Raw genomic sequence first — 9,347 nt, forward strand, 5'->3', positions numbered from 1 at the left:
CTATAATGACATTTATGAGAAATGTCACTAGATTCTATTTCGCGAAAAGTTATAGCATGATTTTTTATTATGCTACTAAAGTGTGTAATAAATGACACCAAATCCACTATATACTATTAGAAATTTGAATTAGTGATATTTATATTAAATGTCACTAAATATATCCCGCTAAAAACAAATTATGTTGTAATGGTTATTTGTAAGGACTCTCATATTACTAGGACACAAAGTACGAGTTTTTCAAGAGTTTAGTAATTCAAATACTTATTCGTAATTTGAGTTGTTTTAGTTTACTAAGTAGATTTGCAAGGATTACGTAGATGCTAGTATTTAGGAGATAAGTATGATCTTTTAATCTATACTGAGAGTTTTCGAATCCTCATGCTTGTATTTTCAAGATTGATATTTACTCGAGTTGTCAATAAGTAATAGTCATGCATTAATTTTTTGAAAATTATATAATTTTCAAAATCAACCAACAATTTTCATATATTTTTTAGTCTAAACTATTTGAAATAATATTTTAATTTTATACATGTGTAATTTTTACAATAATATTTAATGCATAAACTTGATGTTAAACTGTACATATATCGCAATCCACAACTTAAGCATCTTGAGTAATATTGTACTCTTTGAATGGTGGATTGGGGTTTTGGTTCTAGCAGGAAATTTATATTGAGAATTGTTAATGGAGTATTGGAATTATTTGTATAATAAATCTACTTTGAAGAGTCTTAAAATAAAAATATGCATAATATCAAGAGTGTTAGATATATATCATATTTATAAGCTAATAACAAACACGCGCCCCACATAATTCATTAACAAAAATAATAGTATCATATTTTAAAGAGTAAATTAAAAAACAAAATAAAAGATAGAAATAATGTATTATATTTTAAAACATGATTTAATTTAACAAGATCTAGATTGGAAGAAGTTCCCATATTGTGAAGCGGTAATGTATTATTTAGTTGAGTGCAATAATATTATAGTAGTTGATGTAATAACCTATGATCTAATGGGAGTAAAGTAACAACATATCTAAAGTTCATAGAATAAACAAAGAGAAACCATAATCACAATCAATCAATCAATCTAGTATATGAGTAGTTGGGGCAAGATAAAAAATGTTCATTCATAATCTATATATTTGTTCAGTTAAATTGTTAAATTTTTTCTTTCATGAATGTAATTTTTAACTAAAATGTAACAATTCATGAGGACGTAAATCAAAATAAAAAACTACATACTGCCATTATTTTCAGTGGCAAAAGCTATATGAAATCTAAAGACCTATTACACCACCTAAACTTGAAAATATTGAAAATTGTATTACATAATTCATTTTAGTTTTTTCAATCTCAAGGTAAGTATAATGGTATACATGTAAGGGGAAAAGTGGAATAAACTTTCTAAAGATGGTGAGAATTAAAATCCTTTTACCAGAGTATAAAAAAAGTCTTTAATCAGTAGGCCAACTCATTTTTATGTAAATTTTATAACACTCTTTTATGTGTTAGTCGTTTTCTTTGACCGCACTCTTATTTATGGGTATGAGTTGCCGTCTTTCTTCCCACCCTAAACCCTGACCATAGTTCTTATGAGCGTGATATACTGGATATAATGATGATAATGATGATGGTTACAATTAACAATAACTCAAAAAATTAATTACAATTATCAAGATTATTTGCATAAAGCAAAACCCAAATATAATTTGGTTCCCGTGATATGAGAGTGGAAAATTTAACCTACAAATTAAATATTTATAGAATAAGACTATAAAGGCATGTTTAGATTGGGTGTAAATATTTAAGGGGTGAAAAAAAGTCAAAGTAAGAAAATAAAGTTGATAAATGAGAAATTAGTGAAATTTGATTGTTGTGGAGGTGGAAGAATGGTTGCAAAGTGATGAAAAATAAAGATATCTCTCAGTTTTGTGGGGTAAATATTTATCCTAAGAGAGGGTAAGGAAATGTATTACTTCCATAATAGGGAAAATCATCTTCTTTTTCCTTCATTATTTTTATTTTATGCTCATTTTACCTTCTTCACAACTATTTCAACTACTTTAAATGCATATTTATGTGCTTTTATTTCATTAGTTTGACTTTATTTTCCCTTTAATTATTTATACCCAATCCAAGCATGCCCTAAGAGTAGTTAAGTTTAAAAGGGTAATTAAATGGTATTGGTTTCATGGGGTACCTTTGTCTTGTTATAAGGTTATCAACCCTTAGCCTTTAAGATCTGTCCCAATATCCTCCCATCCTCCCATCCTCCCATATCCACTTGTTTGTCTCAATAATGAAGATTATAACCTAATCTTTTTGGTCCCCGCTAATTCATATAGGATTAAGTGGTGGGGTTTCTCTACATATTTTGATTAACTAACTAGTTCCTAAGTGACATATGCATGTTAGCCAAAGTCAGACATTGTTTATTTTTTTATGCTTTATAGCATGCTAAAAGTTGGAAATATAATTGTTTATTTATTGTCATTGTCACAAACAATAATATTAATATGATAATCACAATTATACTATAAGAAAGAATTGATTGTCTACACTAAGTTTACAAACCAAATGTCCAAATCCAGCACGTTATGATGATTTTGGTGGAGCATTTTTTTAAGTCCTTATTAAAAATAATATTAAAATCTTGACTTCACTATTAAGTGAGATGCACAAGTTAAAGTTCTCTTTTGGGCTTCAATAATATAACAACTTATTGAAATTAATTAAGTTATAACTCTTTACCTTTTATTTAATATGTTAGAACTCGGTGAAAGATATATTGTGATTGTTATATCCTTGACGACCTATTAAATAGGTCATCTAACGCCAATATATATTATTAAATATTAGTTTATATTGTTAACATAGATTTTATATGTTTATCTAAATATATTTTATCCAAGTTATTAAGTTTCAATCCTAGATTTTAGGGTATTCTTTTTGGCATTGTAGTTAATATTGGTTTATTCAAACATACTCTATCTTATTCAAACTAACTAATACTATATGTAAGATATATATTTTTAGTTGTTTGAATTTGAAAAGTAGGTAACTAGGTCGATGAATAAGTTCATGCATAATTGAAATTAAATTTTAAATTTGAAGCAATAACAACACTCCTCACAGTTAGACGTCTTGCTAATCAAGGCTTCTGAAGATTTTGAATGTTAATATGAACGTTTGAAGTTTAAATTTAGAGTTCAGTAATTAAAGCTTTTACAAAGAAGAATTTGTTTTGTACTTAGTGAGACAATAACTTATAACTACACACAATAACACACATGAGCTTCATTCTTACCTTTATAAGAAGATATTTTTCTACATTAATTTGTTTAAGTTTTTTTAGACAAAATCAAAAACCTCAAATGTACTAAGTGTCTGCTCATAAAACTTGAACAATCTTGTGTGAACTCTTGAAATACATTTTGCAAAAATGTACTATACACTATTCAACTCCCCTTTTAGAGAACAATATAATTACATCCTTTTAATTGGTATATATCAAAGCTTTGTTCATTGTTAGACCAAATTTAACAATCTCAATGTCATCATAAATCCTAATGATGGAGGTTTTGCGTAGGGACGATTCGCCAACCGTTTTCCAATATTTTATGGAGATAATTTTTCTCAATAGGATTCAATAATGCAAATGTTTATCATAGACAAAGATATTAGGGTAATGAAATTGTTGGAAAAATAATTCAAGGTATTTGTTTTTATTGAGACGTATATAAGCGTTTAAAACTTTAGATTTATCCACACATTAAACTATATAAAAGCTCAAATATTGTAAGAGGTTATATTAGTGTGAAATACCTTTTTAACTATAACAAACATTGAAAAAGTTTGACTATTATTGACAAGAAAGTGTAATAAACGAAGTGTCAAAGATTTGTAACCCTTAGTTTTTAAACGGTTTCCTAACTATCGAAAAAAAATATTTTTTTCATGCCTAAAAGCTTTGTGTTTCTTTTGAGAAACCTTATATACTTGTGAATCATATGACGATTTGGGCCTTAAATTAAATGTAAAGGGTTTCAATATTGTTGTGCAATATATATTATCAACTTAACAACTTCTTAATTAAGTTTATCAATAGAGTATAACCTGAGTTCATTTAATATCTGAACTATAATTTTCTATTGTCATACATGTTGCTAAATATGTCACTTAAAATAAAGGGTGAATGAAATTCAAATTCATGATTCTTCTGTCATACATGCTCTATAACCATGTCACAAAAGCAAATCAACTAAATACTTATTACGACAAAATAAATCAAATTAACAAAAAATTTAAGCTAATTTTAGAACGAAAAGTTATATTAATACTCATAGAATATATCACATATTGTTTATATAGTATGATTTGATTAGATGAATCACTATATGTTTTGGTTTGCTAACTAACACACACCATTATGAACACATAGAAATTGACAGGTGTGTCAATTAGTCAATAAAAGAAGGCATATTTAAATAGTTTAAAAGGATAAAGTTTACTTTTATTATAATTTAAAAGTAATTAAATGCTAATTAAATCAGAGTTGTCAAAGCCATAAACAGGATCAATAATAATCCTTTTTCTCATTACAAGAATCATGTGATTCTCAATATATTTCTCTTACTATTGATTTTCCCCATATTTTATTTTATCAAAGTTCTGTGGTTGTACGTTAAAGTAATAATGTGAAAAAGAAAAAAAAAATTAGCATCAACCAATGAAAGTGTAATGTACCCCATTAATAATAATTAAATTAAGCTTAAGGAATCTAATAATATAAAGTATTGGATTGATGTTGATTTGCTGAGCTTTTAAGCTTAAGTTGGTGATTAATTATTGGTTTAAGTAATCGTGTGAAGTTGTGATGATCCTGCTAATAGTAATAGGTTTTTGCATGTGCACAAAATCTAATCTAGATATCATATTCTCTCTTCTTGAATAATGAATATTAGCTAATTTTAATTAATTTAATTTGTCCTTTTTTCTTCTCCACCAACCTAGATAAGATTGATCATATTGATGTTAAACATTGAGGGTAGATTCTTTGTGCGTAAATGAAACATAAGAAGGACCCATTTCACGAGGACCTCATTGCTAAGTGTTTTCCCTATCTAAAAATAATTATAAATTTTTTAATTCTTCAATTTCATACTTTTAATCATCAATTTAAATTTTTGCCTCGTTTGCTCATCAATTATATGGTATTAAATTCTAAATTAAACTTAAAATTATTACAAAAAATTTCTCTTTTACAACTCATTTGATAGTCGTTATTAAATGATAAGAATGATAATAGAAACTTAGTATAAACTTTGATGGTGAAATCTCTTGATAAAATTTGATGGTTATATTTAATCCACATCAACATTATTTCATTTTCTTAATCAAATTCATTCTAATTTTTTGTCATTTAAATATTTGATGCATTTTACAAAAATTTAAAATACAAAACATTACATCATAAATGTAATATAGCATAAATAATTGTCAATTAACTGAATGACCACATACTTTAGGTCATCTATCTCAGATCTGGCGCTGACATGGCATTTATACTATTACATCATTGGATTCTCGTGTTTGAAAATGTAATATAGCAGCGTAAAACTGAATACAAAGTCCTCTGACTACTAACTAACTAACTTACACTTTCATTAAAAGGAATGTGTTGCTAATTTGAGTCATTAATTTCATTTTTGACTATGAGTGCAAGAGTTAGTTTACTACTCTAATTATACATAACACGACTTATATAGTACCATTCTGATAAATATTATACTAATGACTAATATTATGCTAAAACTATTTAAATAGGAGGACTTAATCAATACATATATTAAAACTAATATGACTAATGTTAATATTAATTAGGAATAATTGTTGTAAATAATCCAACCTATTTTAAATTACTTTAAATTACTTGCCAATAATCCCACCTTTTGAAATTGTTTTAATAATCTAACATTTGCTTCTAGTTTCTTACCAATGAATCCTTTAGAAAATGACCTACTATATCAGGTTACCTCTCATCTTCTCCTTCTTTATAATAATCCAACCTATTTTTCATTACTTGCCAATAATCTTATCTTTTGAATTTTTGTTTAATAATCCAACCTTTTGTTTTCATTTTGTTGCGAATGGACCCTTCAAGAAGTTAAATACTCAATTTTGCTTCGTCACTAATTTTTAATAATCCAACATATCTCATTCATACATGTTCAGTCTCTTTTAGTTTGTTTAACATATTTTGTCTGCAATTATTCTCAAAAAATCTATAATTTTTAAAATACTCAATTTCTCATTATCATTGTTTTCAAAGGGTAGTATACTTTGAAGGGAAGTGAAAAACATACGACTATTATTAATTTTTTATAATTATATTTATTATAAAATTTTAACGTGTAAATTTCAACTTGATGTACATCACGGGTCGACGGGTACCTGACTCAATGTATTTTGTGGCCCATGACCCAACCTGGTTAAGGCGGGTCGAGTACCCCACCCGGGTTATATTATTTTTTAAAAAAGTTGACCTGCCATTTATGATGTGGGTCAGTGGGTCGGATTTTTGGAACACCCCTCGTTGATAGGATATGTATGTAAAGACAGTTACTTTTTATGCAATGATCAACTTCATAAGCGTGGGAAATAATAGCAATTTCATTTAGTTTCTTGAAGAGTCCATTGGCAATAAACTGAAAGCAAAGGTTGAATTATTAAAACAATTCTAAAAGACGGATTATTGGTAGGTAAGGGAAAATAGATTGGATTATTATATAGAAGAAAGAAGATGAAAGGTTACCTGATATAGCAAATCATTTTTTGAAGGGTTTATTGGCAATAAACTGAAAGCAAATGTTTAATTACTAAAAAATTTTCAAAAGGTGGGATTATTGGCAGGTAATTGAAAATAGGTTGGATTATTCACAATAATTTTTCTTATTAATTATATACTAAATTATTGCTGCTACTACTACTATTATTACGTAGTAGTAATAATAATAATAATAATAATAATAATAATAATAATAATGCAAATAATGAATTCTTATTAGTAATAACAATTAGTCGAATAATATATGCACAATTTTAAATAGTATTTGAAAAGGTAAAGGGTATTATAAACATCACCTCCCTTTTCATTTTATCCCCACCCCTATTTTAATGAAATGACAAAAAAGCCCTTGGACTTAAAATTTGTTTAATGCACTCCGATCTCACTCAATAACACTTTTATCACTCTAAAAACACTAAATCAAAACGTAAAATTTGTGGAGCTACAGCATAGGAAATGAAATCCTGAACACTTTCATCGCCACCCTATATAAAGTGAATTTAAACTCAAACACAGTAACATCTCTCTAAAATCTCTCAAAAAACGCTCTCTGAGTTAAAACAAGCTAAAAGTTGGAATCCAATTTGGTACGTAATTTAATCGATTCGAATTGTTGTTTTTTAAAAAAACCAAAAAAAAAAATTGGAGTCGCACAAAAACGTGCGACTGAGCCACAGTTGGGTCGCACAAAACGTGTGACTAGACCGCGGTTGAGTCGCACAAAACGTGCAACTGAACCGCGGTCCAGTCACACGTTTTGTGTGACTGTTCCGCGGTCCAGTCCCACGTTCTGTGCGACTCAATCGTGGCTTAGTCGCACATTTTGTGCGACTACAACTTTTTTTTTTTATTTTTTTTACTCTTCTTCCCTCTTATTTATTTAAATTAATTTATATTTTATTTATATTTTGTATATGTTGTAGTATATTATTTTATTTGATAATTTATATTATTGTTAATTATATTATTTAAACTACTTTTAATTTCATATTTAAATTATTGTAGTAATTTACAATTTATGTTGTAGTAATTTATTTAATTTATAATTTATGTTGTAGTAATTTATTTTAATTATTTTATATTTTAGTATTATTTAAATTATTATATTTTATAATTATTTTATTTACCGAATTGTTTACCTAAATATTTATTTTATAATTTAAATACTATTTATTATTGATTGTAAATCTATGTTAAGTTTGCAGGACTATGAAAATTTAGGGGACAATGTAGATTACTCTGGTAGATTTGTTACGAATAAAAGAATTTGATTCTGTGGATGAATTACATGCTTGGGCCGATGAGATTGCAATAGGAATTGGCTTTCAATTTACACGTGCTTCAAATAAACAAAAAGATGACGTTCTAGAGTTAGTTTGTATTTAGATGTCACCGCTATGGTAATATCAGGGGTGATTTGCATAACTTAGATAACACTACCCGACCGAGCTCTAAAACTCGAACATGTAGGTCTAAATTTATGATTGTATGTAGTAGTCGTAAACCAGGGAAAAAACCTTGGACGGTGAGAGTGTGTCCTGGTGAAAAAGGAACACATGACCACTCGTTCTTAGTGTACAGAGATGGTCATGAAAGGGCAAATAGGTTGACTGTACATATTCGGCAACACATACGAGGCCTTAGTGCAACCGGCATGTAACCTTATCATGACCTCAATTAGACAAAATTTTCCTGGTATTTTTGTTAGTATGAATCAGATATATAATGTTAGACAACAATAAGGAGAGAATAGATGGAGGGTAGGACTCCGCTCCAACACTGTCTTTATATGGGCACAAAGCATAACTACGTGGTTTAGACAGACTTGGACATTGAAGGACAATTGAGTAGATTTTTAATTGTAAGTCCCACATCCATCTAGATGATACGTACGTGGCCCTATGTTGTGTTGATAGATACGACGTACAAAACAAACGAACAAAAGTGGCCGCTTTGTGAAATAATCGGAATGACGCCAACCAATCACATATTCTTGGTTGTGTTTTGTTTGATGCGAGATGAAGGGGTTGTGTCATATTCGTGGGTGTTGGAGAGATTGAGAGATATTTTCAGCAGTGCTTAGACCCCAAACGTAATCGTAACTAATAGAGATGAGGGTTTATCTGCAGCTATACGTGATGTCTTCCCAGGTAAAAAGGTTATATTAATTAATTATTGTCGTTCTATTTGTTAAATATATGTCACTTATATTCAATCTTTTAATTAATGTAGATGTGCGACATTTATTATGCATATGGCATATTGCTAATGACGTAGAGAACATGGTGGACAAATTGTGTGGCGGGAAAAGAAATCAACAGGGACATATATTCAGGCAAACTAGATGGAACCCCTTGGTTAATAGTTCTACCGTCGCCGAATTCCAAAACAGATGGGAATCGATTGTGGTTACGTGGTCGACTAGGAATAGAAGGATTGTTCGATATTTGGCTGGAAAATAGATTCCACACAAAGAGAAATTTGTG

The sequence above is a fragment of the Amaranthus tricolor genome, chromosome 6, assembly GCF_026212465.1.
Source record: "Amaranthus tricolor cultivar Red isolate AtriRed21 chromosome 6, ASM2621246v1, whole genome shotgun sequence".
NCBI classification, from domain to species: domain Eukaryota; kingdom Viridiplantae; phylum Streptophyta; class Magnoliopsida; order Caryophyllales; family Amaranthaceae; genus Amaranthus; species Amaranthus tricolor.